This window comes from Panthera leo, chromosome A1 (assembly GCF_018350215.1).
Source record: "Panthera leo isolate Ple1 chromosome A1, P.leo_Ple1_pat1.1, whole genome shotgun sequence".
Taxonomy (NCBI): domain Eukaryota; kingdom Metazoa; phylum Chordata; class Mammalia; order Carnivora; family Felidae; genus Panthera; species Panthera leo.
Genome location: NC_056679.1, coordinates 30,949,854 through 30,970,935, shown reverse-complemented (window position 1 = coordinate 30,970,935; position 21,082 = coordinate 30,949,854). Strand labels below are relative to the sequence as shown.

The window sequence follows — 21,082 nt, the reverse complement described above, 5'->3', positions numbered from 1 at the left end:
AATCCTCCTACTTTCTGTTTCAGTAAAGTTGACTTCAGTGTCTTTTTCCTGTGGCAACAGTCTTCACCTCTATTGTTATAATCTTGAACAAAGTTTTCTTTTCCTGTTTAATTCTGGTGCAATTTTTCATTGACACTATCAAAATAGAAGAAAAGTGGATCAAAATTCTAAATATTTTTTTTTTAGAAAATGGAAAAATGTATTCCTTAGTGTAAAAACATTCCTTCATAGATAAATATGCAATTAAATTGAGCCTACGTGGGAAAAATTAAACCCAGTCCAACTTTGTTCACTTAGGTGCCAGCCTGGCTCTGTTGGTATTTGAGATTGTGACCCCTGGTTTGGACTTTTAAAAAAGTCGGGAAGAGAGGTTATTTTCAAGCACCTTCTGCTTTAGGCCCTGAGAAGCCCCTGAGGCAAAGAAATACAAGGACCTAGTCAGAACGGATGGAAAAATGTAGAGCACAAAACACTGTGAACTCATTCCTTCTGATTTTTCCTTAGCAGAGAAACCAAAACACAAATGAATTTTCCAATAAATTATCCTACCCCACAGTGTTAGTGAAGCACAGTGTTTTCTGCTCATCTTCCCTGTGTTTGTGTCTGTTTGTGAATAATTTACCAAGAGGGATTCATTAGTAGTTTTCTTTCTGTTTTGTAGTTTTTAATAAACACAGGGCACTGTGATTTTTATTTTGATCTGTTGGATTTAAATTACAATATGAATGCTTTAGCACGTGAAAATCAATTTGAAATACATTTAAATGTAGTGAGATTCTTGGATGAAAGGGACTAGACAAACACTGACTCTTTCCAAGACCAGTAGGTGCTTGAATATCTTCTGTGATTTTTAAAATGCCTCCTGTCCTCTGTTAATCTCGCTGGAATTCTGCATGCTATTCTCCCCTAATCTGTTTTGTAGTGTCATCTTAATTTACATTTGCTATTGCTAAAGGTGTTCTCTAGGAAGGAATGATAAATCACACGTATATTCTTTAATTTATCATTCTCATTATTCAACACGAGTTTACTCACTCAATTTCCGACATACAGAATTTGTTCTAAGGCTTCTAATTCAAAACTGGCCAAATAGGCCACCGCATAATAACTTTATCATTTCTGTGAAACACATATGAGTTATCACAGGCACATGTGTGGTCCTTGTTTCTTCAAAAGGAAAAGTCTTATTTGGTCTGTGTTAACCTTATTTATAGAAGAGCTTCTTGGGAGGTGATGACACAACAGATAATTTCTTCTTCATCATTGAGGGATTTTTTTGAAACCTAAACATCCTTGCACACACTGCGATTCTTAAAGATGCATGCTTAAATGGCAGTGCACCTTGGTTCTGGGAGACTTGCAAAGATCAGGCAAGCCGCACCTTATCTAACTTCATCTTCTCATTATTAATAGGTGCTTGAGCATTGTAACTCATTCATTAGGCACATAAACTTGAATTCAGGTAGATATAAAATGTGCTGCATAGAAGAATTCAGCTTTAAATTGAGATCCCTTTACTTTTTATTGTACAGAATTTAAAACCAAGAAGTAAATTCACCTCACTAGAGCCACGTTGTCTGAAAAGACCATATTTGCTCTAATCAACTGAAGATAAGTGCATTTGCCAATGTAAATGTTGATATCTGCTGCTTTTTCTTTAATGCTTAATCTTGAGTAGCATACTAGACATAATTCTGTATTGTTGCATAGGGTGTATTATGGGGAGTTTAGTATATCTAAGTTTCCTTTATTGTTTACCTTAAACTCTAATTAAAGACAACTAATAAAATTGTTTTCAGCACTTTTAAGCTTTAAGTACAGTGGATAATAAATAATCTTTTCTATATTCCTTTAATTTAGTCATTCAACATTTCTACCTATTGTATGACTATTTAAATATATAAAGCATTAATTAATTTTATATTATTTAAAGTATAAAACCATTTCAAGAAGGACTATTCATAGATAGTCCATCTATAAATACTACAAAATATTACATAAAACATTATTTTAATAGGGCATGAATATTAATGTCTGCTAAACTATTTTTTTAAAGTTTATTTACTTTTGAGAGGCAGAGAGACAGGAGGAGAGGGGGCAGACAGAGAGGGACACACAGAATCTGAAGCAAGTTCGGGGCTCTGATTTGTCAGCACAGAGCCCAACACGGGACTTGAACTCATCAACCATGAGATCATGACCTGAGCTGAAGTTGGATGCTTAACTGACTAAGCCATCCAGGCACCCCTGGTAAGCTATCTATTTTGATGTTCTTTGGAACAAAGTTATTTGTATCAAAATTCAAATGAAAACAAGGAAGACTTCTTAGTCCTCAAGAATTCAAGGCTTCTCAAATAAATATAAAGAAAGAGATATAAACATTGAGAAGGTATAGGAGAAGAGGATTTTTTTTCTGATAACTTTTAATTCAGTGGTCTCCAGCTATGAGAAGGGCATGTTACCAAATCCCATGTTCAGCTGCCCATTGGTCAAAAGGCCAATACTCAAGAGATGGCTGTTGGTTGGCAAGGAATATGAGCTTTATTCAGGAGGCCAGCCAGCTGGGGAGAAGGCAGACTCTTGTCCAAAAGCCAACTCTGTGTTTCTGCCTAGCCAAGAGGGTTTTAAAGGGACAGAGTGTCATTGATCAGTGAGGGGGTGCAGTAGCCTGAAACGTTTCCTGATTCCATGAGATTTAGTGGTGCTTATTTTCAGAGGTGCTTGATGTTTGTACAAGAGGTCTGATTCCTGTTCAGTGATGTATGAGGGCTTTCTGTTCTCCTCCTAGAAAGGAATGTAAGATTTATAGATACACGATGAGGGTCAGGAAGTCAGTCACATGAACTTAAGAACACATATGAAAGATCACCATGTTAGTTACAAAGATCAAGGTGGCCTTAATTCCCCACTGTTAATTTTATTCCATATTTATGGTATTGAGGGAGAAGACTCACCTTCTGTAGCTTCTTCAGGTTGATAAAGGGTATATTCAGGACCTTGGGATGGAATATGTTAATGTGGATTTGAAGCATTAATTTATGACTGCTGATGTGGCTTGCTTGAAGTTTTTTATATACACAATGTAGTGAGCTTAAGTCTTAGGTATACACATAGTACCGCTAACATCAGGGTGAGTCCTAATTTTAGAATGCCTTGTAATGTGGACTTAAATCCTGATGGTATCTAGGAGAAGAGGTTTGTGAACCAATCATATCCTCCCTGGAACAGAGCAGGTAGAAATATAGGGTTTGCTGTAACTAAGTGGCTTGCTGTCTGATTTTATCAATACCGGTTTCTACCTCTGAGGAGGTATTGATATATGTGCAGCAAGACAAATTAACAACAACACAAACTCCCTCTTGCTCAGTTAGGAGCCAAACGGTTATCCAGGACAACTTTAGCAAGAGATTCTACTGATTTCTATGAGTTAGCCAAATATTTGGCAGTTGTATTATCCCCAGTGGTGGAGAGTTTGAGACAGACTGCAAAGCACATGTTATTGGGCAGCAGCCCTCCCACCACAGCAACATATAATGAAAGAAACATTCATCCCATCAGGGATATTGCCTGGAAGATCACAAGTCGGTCTGGGAAATAATTTTAGGGAGGTGGCTCATTGTTTGGTTTTGTTAGCAGGATGGAGGGAGAAGGGGATCACCAGGGTGGCCAGACGACACCGTTTGGGGTTAAAAAACTTTGTAATATGGTCTGTGGCCATGACTAATTTGCAAATAAAGACAAACCCAAATAGAGCACAAAGACAAAATGTGGAGACCTCCTCAGGTCTTAGAATCAGCTCAGTAATAGAGCAGCTAATTCCATCCAATTCCTGCCCACCTGAACTTGGCTATGGATATTGTCCATAGCCAGAAAGAAAACAGACTATCATTTACACGTAGGGAGTTGCTCCCTTTTGGGAGGTGGTTTCACATGATATCTAATTGAGGAATATATGCCTGCTCTGTCCTTTGAAGATTAACTCTTTTAGTTCAGTAATTGGAGGGACCATAACACACTGGGTGCCTCATGATCATTTTGGAAGAATCTAACTATTCGAAGCCTATACATTAGTATTTGGGCCTTTGTAATTGGAAGTCAGTTGCCTTCAGGTGTTATAAATAGGGTGGGCCAAGAGGTCTCCATGGTCCAGCATCCACTGAGCTTTTGGATGACCTATCCAGCAATCAGTAGAACATGTACTATAGCCAAATTCGGAGTTACCTGTACGAGTGCATTGTCTTTCCAACCTAGGGAGAGAGAAGACATCATTAATATGGGCCACAGAATGAACATAGTTGTCATAGGTTTCCTTTCCTAAAGAGGTCTTTTAAATCTTGAATAGGATGGCTTTCCCAGCAGGGACTTTCAGTGGCTTCTTTGTCATCTGTAGCTAGAACCCTCCTTATTCTGGTATAGTGTATCTGTGGCTGATACCTGAAAATTTTAGAGAGGTATGATGGTTAGTCAAACATCATAACACCCCATCCATTTCTCAGCCAAATTTTGATCAGGCTCTTGATTTTTACAGGTCTTTTATAATAGTACTCTGTCTCCAGGCCTAAAAGGATGAAGTGGCTCATCTGAAGCATACATAGACCTGGAGAGGACAAACTTGTGCAAACAGTTAATACCTGACTCAAATGTTGTACATACTGCTTAATCTTACTTTCATTTTCTAAGTCTAAGGGTGCTGTCCCTAGAGCCTAGGTTTAAAAGGGTCTCTCAAATACAATCTCAAAGGGCTTAATTTTAGCCCACTTTTGGGGGAAATCCTAACGCAGAGAAGGGAAATCGGTACAATCTTATCCCATTTCAGGTTAGTTTCTTGACAGCTTTTAGTCAAAGTCTTTTTCAACGTATGATTCATCTTTCCCCCATTTTTCCTGTTGATTGAGGTCTCCATGAAGGATGCAATTTCTGGATGATCTGTAAAGCAGCATTTACTTTATATACCACCTCACATAGAAAGGCAGGCCCATTATCACTCTGAATAGTGCTGGATAAACCAAATCTAGGAATAATTTCCTTTAGCAAGAGTCTTACAATATCTGGACTTTTTTTATGTTTAGGTGGGAAACACTTAAAACCATCCCAAAAATATACCTACATATACTAGTAAATATTTACAATTCCAAGTAGTCCTAGGAATGTGGGTAAAGCCTATCTGCTAATCCTCAAAAGGACATTCCAATTTATATTGTATCCCTTGACCTGGTAAGTGTCTCTCATTGTTTGGATTATTCTTTGCATGTACGGTACATCTTTGGGTGCCTGTGTGGGCCATTTTCTATAGATAAGTCTCCTTCAAATGAGGCCTAATAAAATCCATTAAAGCATCCTTCCTGTAGTGTGATCCTTCATGCAGATGCTTTAAGACTAGATTCACTATCAGGGCATAGGTAATACTATCTATTCAGGTAATAGTATTATCCAATGGGAGTTATTTTCCATGAAGCAGTGGGGTCTGTTTGAGTAAAGCCCCATTTTTGTGTGCGTTCTCTCTTCATCTTATTTCCTGTACTGGGGTTTAAAGGCAGAGAGATCCACTCAAGGATCTCTCGAGTGTGAGTTTTTGGCCACTATTTTGGCTGTTGCATCTGCTAACCAGTTACCTCTTGCTATTTGAGAATCCCCCTTCTGGTACCCTGGGTAATGCATAATCACTATATCAGCAGGAAGATAGATAGCTTCTAATAATCACAGGATTTCTTGGGAATATTTAATGTCATTGTTGGGGAAGATCAATAAACCCCTCTCTTTCCAAATTGTGTGCATGAGTTATCACAAAAGCATATTTTGAGTCGGTATAAATATTTACCTTTTCCACTTGTGATAACTCCAGGGCCCATGTTAGAACAATCAGTTCTGTCTTTTGTGAGGAGGTAGTTGGGGGGAAAGCATGTGCTTTTATTATCTGAACCAGTGTGACCACTACATATCCAGATCATTGCTTGCCATTGTCCATGACACTATTACCATCTGTAAATAACCCATAATCTGGTGCCGGCAGTGGTTGATGGAGGAGGTCTGACTGGCTAGAATATACTGCATCAATGATCTTAACACATTCATTCTTACTTGAGGTGGTGTTCAAGTTATCAGGTGGCAAAGTTGCTGGATTCAATGCTGTTGTTGCTATAAAGTCACATTTGGATTGTCTAACAATATAGCTTGCTATCCACTCATTCTTGTAGCTATTAGCCAATATCCTGTTTCTGTTCTAAAAGGGTTAATATTTGGTAAGGCGCATACACCATTATCTCTTGCCCAAGCGTTAACATTTCTGCCTCCTGTAGTATGTCACAAATAGCTGCAACAGCCCTCCAATAGGGGAGCTATCCTTTGGCTGTGGGTTCTAATCACTCAGAGAAATAGGCCACTGGCTGTGGACTATCCTCAAGAATGTGTATGAGGACCCCTAATCTGTGACCTTGCTTTCATGTATGTATAGCTTAAAGGGCTTTCTAGGGTTTGGTAATCCTAGAACTGGGGCATTTGCCAATTTTTCCTTTATTGTCTCAAATGCCAATTGATATTCCATAGTCCAGTTCAAGGGTCTGAATCCAATTCTCTTAGAGCTTCACATAAAGCTTGACTATCAAACCATAATTTGAAATTCAGATCTGACAGAAACCAGCGATTCCCCCAAACTCATAGAGTTGTCACTGATTTCTGGGGGTTTGTAGAGCTAAAACTGTTTCTTCCCCCCACCCCCCACCCCATCAGTGAGGATACATTGTCCCTGACACAGCTGAAAGCCAAGATAAACAATCTCTTATTTACAAATTTGGGCCTTGTATGCATTTTATATTTGCAGTCTGCCAAATGATTTAAAACCAGAATAGTATTGTCTAGACAAACTTCATAAGTGGGGGTATCAACTAACAAATGATATACATGTAATAAAATCCCATCAGCTAATTTTATCATCCTCAAATCCTTTGCTAAGATTTCACCAAAAATAGTGGGGCAGGGGTGATTTTTAAATCCTTATGGTAACACCATCCAATAGTTTCAGGAGGTGGTTCTGATTTCTAAGGGTCCTAGCATTCAAAAGCAAACAACAGTTGGGCCTTCTCTGTCGGAATTCAGAAATAGGCTTCCTTTAGATCTAGTACAATCAACCATTCATAATCACCAACTATTACAGTTAGTGTGTATGGATTGGACAAAGTCAGGTATATCTTGTATGGCTTAATTAATGGCCCATAAATCTTGTACAAAATGGTACTCATGAGTATTTTTTTTTTTTGGAAGAATGGTTGTATTTATCGTATGGCCTTCAAGCTCAAATTAAGCCATATTTCAAGAACTTCTGCAAGTTGGCCTGTATATCTTCTAGAACTTCCTTTTTTTAAAGGGTACTGCCTTTTCCTAGGGATGGTAAATCTCCTCTTTCAAGTCTGTTCATACAGGTGTCACATCTTTTGCCCTCCCTACCACTCTATCTGCCCAAATCACTTTACTTGTTTATTGATTTCAGGAGGGAATGGGTCTGCTTCTGGTGTCTTAACCTGAGTTAGAACAGCTTGTAATGGGAGCACTTTACCCGGAGGTACCTTTATTTGTAGGTGCTTGTTTCTTTGGAGAGAGTTACCTGAGCGTTTAGTTTACAAATCAAGAATTGCCCAGTAAGATCAGACATTCTGGCATATAAGGAAAATGATGTCTCAAAGAAAAATCACCAAACTTGCATTCTAGTCATTGTAGGAAAGGTCTTTGTTGTTCTTGACCTGAGACCCTCAACTACAGAGACTGCCTTCTGGGTGTTTTGTATCAATTTAGTATTCAAGATGCTGTACATGGCCCCTGTGTCCACTAAGAAGTCCATCAGCTGATTCCTCAGTGGAAATTGTACCCAGGGCTCCTGTGGGGAAATGGTAACTGAATCAGCGAGATGGTAGGGAGCCTCTTAATTTGTCATCTTCCTCTCCTTCCATCACCATTTATTTATACCTTGTCCCTCCTCCCTGCCTTTATTTTCCTTTCAATTTCAGGCAATCCCCTTTCTGTGCCCTCCCTTTTTGCAGTAGTGGCACTGATTCTGACCAATAGCTCCTTTCTTACTTCCTAGAGGTCACTTACTTTTCTTTTTCCCATCCCTGCCTTCCACACTTTCCATTGACTGTGGCCTGGTGAGCCCTTTTACTTCTCATGCAATAAATACTTCATAGGCTACATCAACTAGCTGTGATGGTTCCATTCCTACTACCTTTTTCTCCTTTTGGAGCTTTCTCCTTATATCAGGCATGCTGTGCCCTATGAATGTCATGTTTACCATGTGGATATTTTCTGGGGCCTCTGATGATATATCTGTACGTTTCTGATAAATTAGGTAAATCTTTTCTAACCAAGCCAGACTTTCTGTTGCATCTCTCAATTCTTGAATCTTACTGAAACTGCACTGCTTGGGAGACCTTTACTTAAACCTGCCAAGATGTACTGCTGATAATGCTCAGGTCCAGGCAAACCCCCTTGGTTTGGGTCCCAATTGGGCTCAACCAATGCGAAGGCAGGTGCGGGGTCTGGGCTGGATCCTCATGATGGGGGTGCTGGGCTTCCTCATTTCATTGACTAATACTAGCCATCTTTCATCTTTCATCCGAAGTTAATATGGTATTCACTGAAGCTTGGATATCTGCCCAAGCTGACCTGATGAGCTGCAAAAGTGCTCAAAAAGAGTTCTACCATTTTTTTGGGGGGGGGTCTCACTATAAGGGGGGATTGGCATTTTTATAACTCATGAAGTCTGAAGTTGTAAAAGGAATATATGTCCAATAACATCTGAGAGGCTGTCCTTGAGCACCAATGCCCTCGACTGGGTATTGCCTTAAGGATATTGCCCACTACCCATAGTGGGGTACTTCCTGTCCAAATTGGGTGCCCTGCCAGGTCTTAAAGGAAGAGACTGTTCCAGGATTCCTTTGTTCCACCCCTTAGAATGGTGAGGAGGAGAAGGTGGAGGTAAGAGCTCCTGCAGAGGGGGCAGTGGGGTTAGATTTGCCACATATTCTTCCTATCCCTTCTATTTTTCATTTCTATATTCCTATATTCTATACAGCATCATCAGGAAAAAAATTTGGTTTTTTCCCTTGTCTCTGCACCATTAATTCACTTTTTTTCCTGGGCAGCATCTTTACTATGTAAAGACAAGCAGCCTGAACATAGGGTATCTAATTATCCTTTCTTGCTCTTTGACAAAATATCCCTAGTTGTAAAATGGTGTAATGGTTTAAAGATCCATTTAGGGGCCATCTCTCATCTGCTTCTAGAAAGTACATTGGTCAGGCAGTATTAGAATAGAAAATCAGCTTTTGCTTAGTCGTAGATTCCTGACTATACTCCTTCCTTTTATTCAAAATTTGGCTCAATGTCGGCGGGATAGAGATAGAACCCCCATTACACCAAAGATGATACACACACACACACCAAAGACATAGCTGCCCCAAATCACAAAGGAATTGACCAATTGACCATTATTCAAATTCTTAGTTTCTCCCAACTGTTGTGCCACTTCCAGAATGGGAAAGCACAGACAATGAAAACAAAAGTTCCTAGCTCTTCACAAAAGAGAAACCATGTTGATGTGCACTTTCAACAAACCTACCCAGTCCAAAAGCTTGTTAGCTTGCCCCAGATGCTCTTTCCCTTTCCATTCAAGTCAAAGAGCAAGTGTTAGGAATCAACACGGAATTTCCCCAAGACAAAAGAAGCCTCTGCAGTTGCAGGGACAGATTCTTCAGATTCTCTCCCTGAAACCAACTAAACCTGAGCAGCTAACCCCCTCCAGTAATCCAAGTTACTAGCTCAGGAAATGAACAAGTAAGCCCTGGAGTGCTGCCCTAGACAACTGTGCTGCTTTGGAGTTCCCAGGGGGAACTGGATGCCACAGGAGCATTGGCTCCTAGTTGGCTTCCCAAAAGTTGTTACCAAATCCCAAGTTCGGCTGCCCATTGCTCAAAAGGCCATTTGTCAGGGGATGACTGTTGATTGGAAAGGAGTATGAGCTTTATTCAGCAGCCTGGGCCACCTGGGGAGAAGGCAGATTCTTGTCCAAAAGCCAACTCTGTGCTTTCTGCCTAGCCAAGAGGTTTTTAAAGGGACAGGGGGTCATTGATCAGTGAGGGTGTGCAGTGGCCTGAACCATTTCCTGAATCAATGTAGATTTAGTGGTGCCTATTTACAGCTTTAAGTACTTGAAAGGTTTGTGCAAGAGGTCTGATTCCTGTTCTGTGATATGCAAGGGTTCTCTATTCTCCTCCTAGAAAGGAATGTAAGATTTATGGGTACACAATGAGCGTTAGGAAATCAATCACATGAACTTCAGAACACCTATTAAAGATGACCATGATAGTTTTGAAGATCAAAGCAGCCTCAGGCAATTCAAAACATTTATTAAAAAACTATTGCTAATTTTTACCATATGCTCATAACTAAATACAATTTGGTAATGTAATTTTATATTGATTAAACAAATGAATTTTGATGTATAAGACATTTGATAACCATGTATTATTCATATTATATTTGTTCCTCATTTTCTTTTCTGTTGCCCCAGTTACTCTTCCAAAAATGGCACTAAGGCATGAGCAGGGACTAAAAACAATTAACAACAACAACAATCACTTTCATACTTTCATTTTCACATTGATTTCAAATAATCACAGATGGCAAGTTATCAAAAAACAAATCTAATCAAATAAAATCTTAAACCCATCAAGACTAAAATAACAAATGACTAAAAGATAACAGGAAATATATATATTTTACTAAGATGCAGGGATTTTTGTGTTTGTTTTATTTTTGTCTTTTGAGAAAGAGAGAGAGACCACACATGCTAGTGGAGGAAAGGGGGAGAGGGAGAGAGAAAGAGAGAGAGAATCTTTTTTTTTTAAATTTTTTTTTCAACGTTTTTTATTTATTTTTGGGACAGAGAGAGACAGAGCATGAACGGGGGAGGGGCAGAGAGAGAGGGAGACACAGAATCGGAAACAGGCTCCAGGCTCCGAGCCATCAGCCCAGAGCCTGACGCGGGGCTCGAACTCAAGGACCGCGAGATCGTGACCTGGCTGAAGTCGGACGCTCAACCGACTGCGCCACCCAGGCGCCCCATGAGAGAATCTTAAGCAGACTCCATGCCTAGTGTGGAGTGGATCCAAGGCTTGATCTCATGACCCTGAGATCATGACCTGAGCCAAAATCAAGAGTCAGGCACTCAACTAAGTCACCCAGACAACCCTAAGATGGAATGGTGTTTTCATGTCAGAATGATCAAATAAAATCAAGTGTGCAAGCAGAAATACAACTAAGTAGAAAACATGTCATTGTAGGATAAAGACTGGTTGTTACAGTAAAGCTTTCATAATTTCAGTTTTTTAATATCCCCTTCTGAAAATACTACAATTTTGTACAGTCACAGGAATAAAGCTGCACCTTTGTTTATAATTAATGTAACTGTCCTGCTTCTTCCTGCTTCATACATTTACCCATATTCAAAGCATTCTGAAAGCTTGGGAGCTTTTAATTCTTTCTTTGCATTGATTTCTAGTTTGAGTTTAATCAAAGAGATAATCCTTTAAGAGTAAGTATGAGACCTTTTGAGGTAAAGAAATGCTCTTCTTGTAACTCTTGAATATTTATGCAAACTAGCTTTTTAAAGCACTAGTCAAAGCACCAGACACATTGAGAAATATTTGGATGTAGGATGTTAAGCCATGAACAATATGGTTCAACATTTTGATCTTAGTTCTCTTGTGATGTCATTATTTCTTAGTTTAAGATTTTAATTATATTCACACTGTAATTTTTTCCAAATACTCTTAGATACACAAAAATCTAATGAGATATACTTGAATATATGGTAGTTTTAAATACGTATGTGTCAAAATATTTGGTTATGTTAACTATATTAATGAAATCTCCTGAATTAAACCTAAGAAGTAGGTTTCAGACTCTCTGTGCACAGAGATGAGAATTTGTTACAATTTTCTGTTGGTAAGTCAATTATAATTACATGTTAAGTTGGACAAGTACATCATCACCCTCAATAATAACCACGTGTTAGGTTCTATATCAGTAAATATTTTCCAAATTGAATTTCTCATCCTTATGTAATTGTCCCTGCTCAACAGTCAGTTTGAGACTTTTTGGTATTCCTTTCCTTTTTATTCCTGTTTAAAACGTACAAAGACCTCACTTATATAATTGCTTTTACTATGCATTAAGATATATTCAACTTATGTATTGGGAAAATAAATTAGTTTTTATACATTTTGAAGTAATTATGTCAGTGCAAGTTATAAGAAACAAATTATAGGCACAACAAAGAAATAATTATTTAAAAATATCATCAGAGAACAAATTCTGGCTCCATGATAAGACCCAGATAATTGGGTTCAATTTATTGTCTTCACCCTTGGTATTTGAAGCCATAAGATGTTCATTCTTAAAAAAAAACACAAAGTTCAAATGATTTTAAAAGGTCCACATTTGAATGAAGTTTAAGATTGTTAGACTGATATCTCTGCTGTCTGTGTGCATTGATGGCAAAACCACAGCCAACATTCTAAGTGAAAAGCAGCAACATGTCCTTAGTTTATATTCTCCATCGTGTTCCAAATGGCCAGTAAAATACATTTTACCTCTAGAGATGTCCCCAAATCTTCCTTATTACTTATTATTTAAAACACTAATAAACATTTTTCAGTTTTGGTTTGTTTTTCTTAATTTTCATAAGTTCTAAAATAAACAACTGCTATGCTACCTTGTTAGGAAGTGTTTTTACACCTGACTTGGAGAAAGTCATTTGTCCCAGGTACTCTGACATTCTGATTCCTGGGGCAAACTTTAATAGACATTTCAAGCAAGGTTTGATTATAAAAGAATCTACAAGCCATTAGTTGTAGCTATAATAAACCTGTGGCAATCAATCCCAATGCCTGGGTCAACCAAATGAGGTAGAAGGAGCGAATTGCCTGAAACTATGGGTTATTGGAAATCTCACTGATAGGAAACATCCAGAAAATGAATGCTCATCTTCTCAGTATTTACTAGGAGGAGAATCTCTCCCCTAATTTATTTTGCTCTGGCTTTGTAGAAGTGAATAAGCTGATATTCTCTGATATGTATTAAATTGCTTCAGAGGAAGTGACTGAAAAATGTCAGCCAGTGTGTGATTTCTAAAAGTTAGGCTACTAAAATTATTTAACTGATGTGGTTTGTAGCATTCTAAATTAAAAACCTGTTTGGTCCTATTCTATTTTGCATCTTTTGCATATATATTAATATATATATGTTAATATATATGACATATATTAATATGTATATGTATATTATATATGTATATAATATATATTAATATATTTATTCTATTTTGTATCTTTTGGATGTATATATTAAATTTTTCTTTAAATGTTTATTTTTGAGAGAGAGAGTATGTGCGCAAGCAGGGGAGGGGCAGAGACACAGACTCTGATGCTCCAGGTTCTGAGCTGTCAGCACAGAGCCCAACAGGTGGCTCGAACTCATGAACTGTGAGATCATGATGTGAGCTGAGGTCGTATGCTTACCGATTGAGCCACCCAGGTGCCCCATCTTTTGCCAATATTTTAAATTCATTAAGCCCAATCTTTAAGATCTTTTATTTTTTTTCATGCAGTGGAATAGACTTTGCTTGCTGCTGTTTATCCCAGTGAAACCAATCCCCACAGCGTGTCCGCCTTTGGAGTAAGAGCCACCTGTCAGGGCAGGACAAGCTAGTTCACAGCCGTGATCACTGTGTCCTGCCTCCCCAGAACTGAAGGCAGAGGCCTCTCTCTCACCGGTCCCCATCCCAGCCACTCTCTGGAAGACATATATTTCATAATTCTCATAATGCAAAAGATAAAACCTATTTTTGTCTTAGTTTTATATTTACAATTATATAATTTGATAGATACACGTTTGTGCAATTTTCAACAATATACAACCAAATGTACATATATATAATTAGTAAATTAGTTCACTTTTCAATAGACATGAACACTTTTGAGTCCCTTTATGATGTCTGACACTTTGGATAATTAATCACAAGATTGACAGTTCTGCATTTCCATGTGTCACTTGTTAGCTGTCACAATTATCAAGGCAGTTACTATGAATCGCCTTCATAAGAGCAGTTGGCATGGTATTCAGAGAGACCACTCTGTAATAATGATAATAACGATAATAACTATTCCACTGGTGTCCTGGCTGGAGAACAGATGGCATATCAAAAAGGGGCGTTTGAGGAGAGTTTAATAAAAGGACTATTTGCAAAGGTGTGAGGGGTTTGAAGGAAGTCAACAAGTAATGATGTGACACTCTGGAGATAATCACAGCAGCAAAGGCACTATTACCCTAGGTCTGAATGGGTTAGGTGAAGGAGGATTTATTTAGCAGAACCCAGCAGGAGTGGAAACCATGGGGTGGGAGAGGGACATCTACAGGGACATCCTGGTCCTCCTTTGGTACAGAAAGGTGGTCCCCACCAACCTCATAGGAAGAGACCTGAGGAATGAAATCGTATGTCAATTTTTTCTCTCACTTTCCCTTCTCCTGTGGATAACTTTCATTGTCTGAATCCAAAATATACCAGAAAACAAGAGTAATTCAACAGTGTCAATAGAGTATCAATGAAGTGCAAGGTAGAGAAGCAAGGTTGGATCTGCAAGGAACAAGATAAGAATACTCAGTAAATATTTAGTTAGCACCTGCATGCTTTATTTTATTTAAATATTATAACAGCTCTTCATCATGTTACTAGTTGAAAATTTGAATCTCAGCTTTCTGAGAACGCATAGCTAATCATTGGTAAAGCTGGGGTTAAGGCTCCTATTTATCTAATTCTAACTTATGCTGTTTTTATTATGCTGTGCCCTTCATAAACTACCATGCACCTTACAAAATCCCAAATACTTCCTTTATAAACAAGTACATTTATAGCCTAAAGACCTTAGCAATGATGATTTCACCTTAAGAACACATGAAACTTGCAACCACTGACCATAGCAGGTCCCTATCCCCACTCCCTTTACACACCCCATGCTTGTAATTTACAAAAAATGTCAAGTTTTAACCCCTACTTAAAAAAAATCTCAGGGGTGCCTGGATGGTGCAGCCAGTTAAACGTGTGACTCTTGGGTTTGATTCAGGTCATGATCTCAAGGTTTGTGAGTTTGAGCCCTGCGACAGGCTCTGTGCTGACAGCGTGGAGCGTGCTTGGGATTCTCTCTCCCTTTCTCTCTGCCCCTCCCCCATTCATGTGCGCGCGCGTGCGCTCTCTCTCTCTCTCTCTCTCTCAAAAATAAACTTTAAAAATATATATATAAAAACTCTCAGCTAAGAGCTACACTGTATATTTCAAGATCTGAGTTTACTTTGCTTGTCCTGCTTCATTGCTTAAAAAAAAAAAATCTGTAGTATTACCTGCATTGGTCCTGTTTTCTTAGCCTCTGGGTCTTAATTTTCTGTTACTCCCTTTTCATACATCACCTTGGCATTTAACACCAGGTGCAGTTTAACCCATGAGACACAACTGTGTCTTTGAGACCAAAGCAAGAGCACCCCTTTTCACTGCTGAAATTTCTGTATTAGGAAAAAAGCAAAGAAAAAGAATTTAAAACAATATATAAAGGACAAGCCATGAAGCTAACTCAATTAAATGAGAGAATTAGCATTCCAATATTATCTACTTATTTGTTCCATAGAAAGAATATGGAACTGAAGTCAAGAAAACTATCCTCAAACTAAATATGCTGCTAATTACTACTTCCTTTTATTTCATGTTTCTCGCTGCCTTTGATCAGGGCTTTATTCAAAACTAGCTGTTCAAAATGATTGACATTTATGGAATAAACAAATTTAAGTTTATTCAGTGGCTACTTTTCTTCTGTGGTGGGTTTCTTTTCTGTAGGCTTCTTCCCAGTGGCTGGTTTCTTGGTAGCTGTAGCCTTTTCCCCACCAAAGGTTTCTTCTGCTTTTTAACACCAACGGCCTTATTCACCAAACAGGAATTACTACTTGCTATGGACTGTGCAATCATGTGACCTCAATAGACCTTGATTTCCACTGATGCTGAATTGTTGAAGGAATGTTCTAGATCCTCAGAGGGATCTATTAGTATAAAAGAGGGTTAGAGATGTAAAAGTCAATAAAATTATAAGGAAGAGTTCTTAAGAATTGTTGATCATATTCATTATTGCCCATTTTCCTTTTGGACTATTTATTTTTCTGTTGGCATAATACTTGTTTTACTTTTTTCAAAAGACATTTACCTGTGGAGTAATGGGTGTTAGAGAGAGAGAGAGAAAGATGTAGAGAGATGAGAGAGAAATTATGGGGAGGTGGTGAGGGAAAGAGGGGAGGGAGAGGAGAGTTATTTCTAGGTTCCAGCACATAACACAAATTTATGACCTAATTTATTTATTATTGAAAATGTATTATTAAATTGAATGAGCAGAGCACATACATTGCTATTGCTGGAGGCAACCATAAGTCATATTCTGACAGGTTACATGTATTTAATGCAACTATTTATTTTTTATACATGAGAAATGAATAATTTCTTTAGTAATTGCCAAATTATACACTTCCTGAAATGCATGGAATCTTCTTAGGGAAATACATTTACCAAAATGTCATGTGAATTTATGCATATTTCAAGGCAGATTCAGAGAAAATATGTATAACAGCTTCCTAACTTCCTTTCCAAAGGGTGACATGAAAGGATAGCTTCCATTTTATTATATTACTTTTGTACAGGTTTAAAATTGCTTAATGTTTTGCATATTTCAATAAAACATACCCAAAATAAAATAGAGGCTAAATATATAGTCATACAGCTATTATGCAGTAATAAGGTAAAAATTTTTGAAGATTTTTGTTTTCTCTTTTTTTCCCCATTATTTTGGGGGTGGGGTAGGATAAATCTATTCATTTGGTTTCACAATTGCCTAAAGATATTTGATAAAGAAAAGTGATCTTTGTAGCATTTTAACTGTGCCCTATGGGACTCATCAATTGACACTCGACCAGAAAAATTAGCATAACCCTTTTACCAAAAGTCAGTAATCTGAAACTAAAAGTGAAAAATTAATTTACTTTCTGGAATGCCTATGCTTCTATGGGTGTGAAGTAATTTATAGCTAAGTTTGACGACCTGGTATTTTTCAGTGTCATAATATGAATTAGGGGGATAGGGTAGTGTATAATAGAACAGATCCTGAGAAAAAAATTCTAGTGAATAACTCTATTTTATCTCTGGTAAATTTTAGTCCCATAATACAAAGCCTCAACATCCACTACCTCAGGGAATAAATTACTATTTAGTCTTTGGCTTTTAGGCAAGAGAGGAGACTATTCTTCAGGATAATATATTAGACATAAGATTGAAATATTCTCAGAAATGTATTCTTTCAAAATTTATGTTTTCAAAGAAGTATTCAAAGTTCTGGGCTTATTTTTTTCTTTCCCAGAGTCATTTGGAATACTTGGTTGAGCTTCACTGAACCTCAGTCTCTCACTCATTTTAATGCCTATCCATACACTGAGTGTATCTCATGCAGGGGCTCTGACAGTGGATTCAAATGCATTTAAATACATAGCATGTCCTTCCTATCTCACGTTCCATCCTTGTCATAAAATCTTATAGTCCATTGTTAAATTTTTTTTTTATTTTTATAGACTTCTAGGCATTATAACTCCTTTTCTTAACTGTCTCTAAAACTTCCAGAAAGAATAATTAAAACAAATTGACAAGAGTTCACTTAGGTGGAATGTCAGTGAGTCACAAAGAAATAATTGAAATTCTTTCCACACTTTGTGTGTTTACCTGGTAACCGTGGTACTATGCACAAATGAAAATCTCAAAAACATCCATTAGTGTTTTGTAAGTGTAAGATAGTTCTATTTCAGGACTGATAGAGTGGTTCTACATCCAAGTCAGAGCAAACTTTTTCTAGCAATTTTACAGTGCCAATGATGCAAAAAGGAATCTGTCCTTATGCAGTCCTCCCAGAGCTGGCTTTCTTAACTAGATAATAATTTGTTAATTTTAGTAAGTATAATTGAGCACCTACTGTGTACACCTAGGTGCTCAAAGGGGGAAGCAAAGAGAATCTGCCTTTGGAGACATTTATATAAACAAGAAATTATACCTCCATAAACATGAGAAAAATAAGGTATATTTTACTGCCATGAGAGGGAAATGGTAACACATTGTGGACAGTCATGGGTTGAAAATATTTCATCTAGACAGGCAAACAGGAGGAAGGGATAGGTTATGGGGTGGGGGATAAGGGCATTTCAGGCAGAAGTCATAGAGTGTAAGCAAAGGCAGAAAAGGTAAAAAGCACATATAAGGGAAAAGTGAAGGAAAATAAGGTGGGGGATGGCTTTAAATTTTGATTTAGCTGGACTATCAGTAGCTCTGAATATGATGTTAAATAAGATATGGCTTGAGTCTAGCTACCTGTGAAAAGCTATTTTCCTTCCTTCACAACTCTGGATGGCATGTTCCTTTGTTTTGCATCACCAGAGGGGAAAATCAAGCACAATTTAATTTAGCAAGTCTTTATTAGGAATTTACAATGGGCAGCACTCCATTTGGGTTATAGAACACATAAGCAGAAGGAATAAGACTAACACAGTGATGTGACAACCAGCAGGCTAAAAGTGAAAGAGAATCCACTCAGGATGCATACCCTAATCATAGCTGCTGGAGTTTTCACCCTCCTAGTCTAAATCATTGGTACTTAACATCAGAAAACAAATATAGTTATATCAACACATTATTTTAGTTTTGTGCAAGCATGTATGCTGTGTTTGTTTAGCAAACACAATTACTGTAAACTTTTATCTCCGCTAGTGTGTTTATCTCCGCTAGTGTGTTTGATGCCTTCCTATAGCTGTGAATTAAAAGAAACTTAAGTATCATTAAGGAAAAGTAACTTCGCCAGGTTGGCTCTGTCAGCATTTGCTGTTTGAGTGCTGATAGGAAAGTTACCCAGACGAATGCTCCTTAAACTCATGTATTTCAAACTTTGGTGTGCAACAGATTCATGCAAGGTACTTGCTGAAAATACAGCTTCTTTGTTCCCTGCCCTGGATTTTCATTCAGCATTCCTTAACAGAAGAATCCAGAGGTTCTAGAATCCAGAGATTTTGCCAGAGGTGATCTGCAGATCATAATTTGAGAGATATAGTTTCATAAACTCTGTGTATGCAGACAGTCTCCCACCACTGTGCAAGCAATGAACTATCCATCCAGGAAAAAAAAGAGTAAAATTATTTGTCTACATGATTGAAAGTAAAAATGATAACTCTAGTGACTTCTATCTAGAATTCCTCTTTCACTCTTATATATTCTTTCTAAGAGAGCAGATAGGTTTCATCTAATCTGCTGGTAACGATGGATAAGAAGTTCCTGCAATCCTGGCTTGTAAATGATTGTGGGGCTGATCAGGTTTTTCTGGAGGAAAAACATGTTACGGTCAATTCGCCTTGCCTGCAGTGAATGGCAGAACTGTATCATGTAGGGTGAAATCCCTGTGTGTCTTCACTTTTCTAACATGTGCTTTGTGTTCCTTTGTGTTTAGCCATTTTTCTTTCTTGTCTTCTGAGACTTGGCAATTGTTTCTTCTTTTTTTTTTTTTTTCTTGTTGATCTTCTCTAAGTCTTTGTTCTTTCCTCTTTGCCTAGAGATATTTGCTCTTAATGCAGTAACCTAACCATTTCTCAGCCTGACTATTCAACTTCTCTCTGATGGGGGCCCTGCGTATGTATGCAGAGTATCTCCCAACTTGTCCAATACCCGCTCCCCTACCCCTGCTCACAGCAGGGCTCTCGCCTCACTGCCGTCCAATTTTCATAGCCATCCCTGTCCCTTCTCTGTTTTTGCACACTCTTCCCCAGTCTTAAAGGCCCTTTACCTTTCTCTCTCCTCTCCCTGGAATAATTCTAATTCTGTCTCAAGGCCCAGATCGAGTAGTAGTTACTGGTTTGTTTCCGTCCAGCTGAGTGGAAAAACTGTTTAAATTTGAAACAACATAGTGATGCAGATTTTTACCTCTGCTGTGCCAGCATGATGGCAAAAAAGCTATATATAATTGGAAAATAAAGTCAAATAAATGACATCTTTGGTGATAAAAGATTGAAATATATAAAACCATTATTGCTACTTAGTTGAAAATGGTTCAGATCAATGCTGGAATACAATTTAGTTAAGCAACTAGAAGCTCATCTTATAAACAGTTCTTAATCTGAAACAGTATTTTGTGCAGATCATAATATATAATTATGTATTACATATGTGTGTTCATCTGTAGATATATATATATTATAAATATATATACACTACAATAGGGAGTATTGGATGAAAACTGAGATTTTAATAGCAGCAATTTCATTACTACTCTTGAAAAATATTATATCTTTCAAGAGGGGAAGGAAGGAAGGGAAGGAAGAAAGAACAATGTCTTGAAAATTTAGTTTATGCCTAGGCTTCTGTGATAAAATTAGGTACCTGCTTTACTTAGACATTTAGCTTGATATCTATAAAATCTGTTTTCTCTTTATCCCTTTCTAGCACTTGATAATAACAAAAATGAAGGGCTTATAAAAGTATAGAAGATAAGGGCTTACAAATGTATACAGTAAAAACAATTATAGCATCTGGACACAAAGGAAGTTCTTTATCCTCTGCCCACCTTCAATGCCAAGGATCCATTTAGTGAAGATTCAGACTTTGAAAAAAAAAAATGACTTGCGTGTAAAATATGATCAGTCTCCTTTCACCCAAGATTCACTTTGGAACTTCTGATTCATCATGACACTTTTACAGAGTTCTTTCTTTTAATTGTGCATGTTCACACTTGGGTTTTTAGGTATCTCTGAACTTATCACTTAAAAGGCCTTTATAATAGTCTTTCAAAATTAATGAATCAAATGCTGTGAGCACACGGATTTCTGAAGAACATTTAAAAAAGGCCAGGCTTTAAAAGTCAAGGATGATAAGGAAGAGGATCAACTAAGTGCTACAGCCAATAATCCAACTCCCTCCTTAATG

General features: G+C 37.7%; 1 long non-coding RNA gene across 2 annotated transcripts; it reads right to left on the bottom strand.

The window, feature by feature from the left end:
• Positions 1-2,545: 2,545 nt before the first annotated feature.
• LOC122199002 lies at positions 2,546-20,792 on the bottom strand. 2 transcript variants are annotated; one of them, XR_006193287.1, is made up of 5 exons: positions 20,724-20,792; positions 15,445-15,603; positions 4,222-4,434; positions 2,955-2,996; positions 2,546-2,784 (listed from the first exon to the last, which is right to left on the bottom strand). It is a non-coding gene; the product is annotated as an uncharacterized LOC122199002 (long non-coding RNA). The 2 variants fall into 2 exon arrangements; XR_006193291.1 differs by lacking the exon at positions 2,955-2,996.
• Positions 20,793-21,082: the final 290 nt, after the last annotated feature.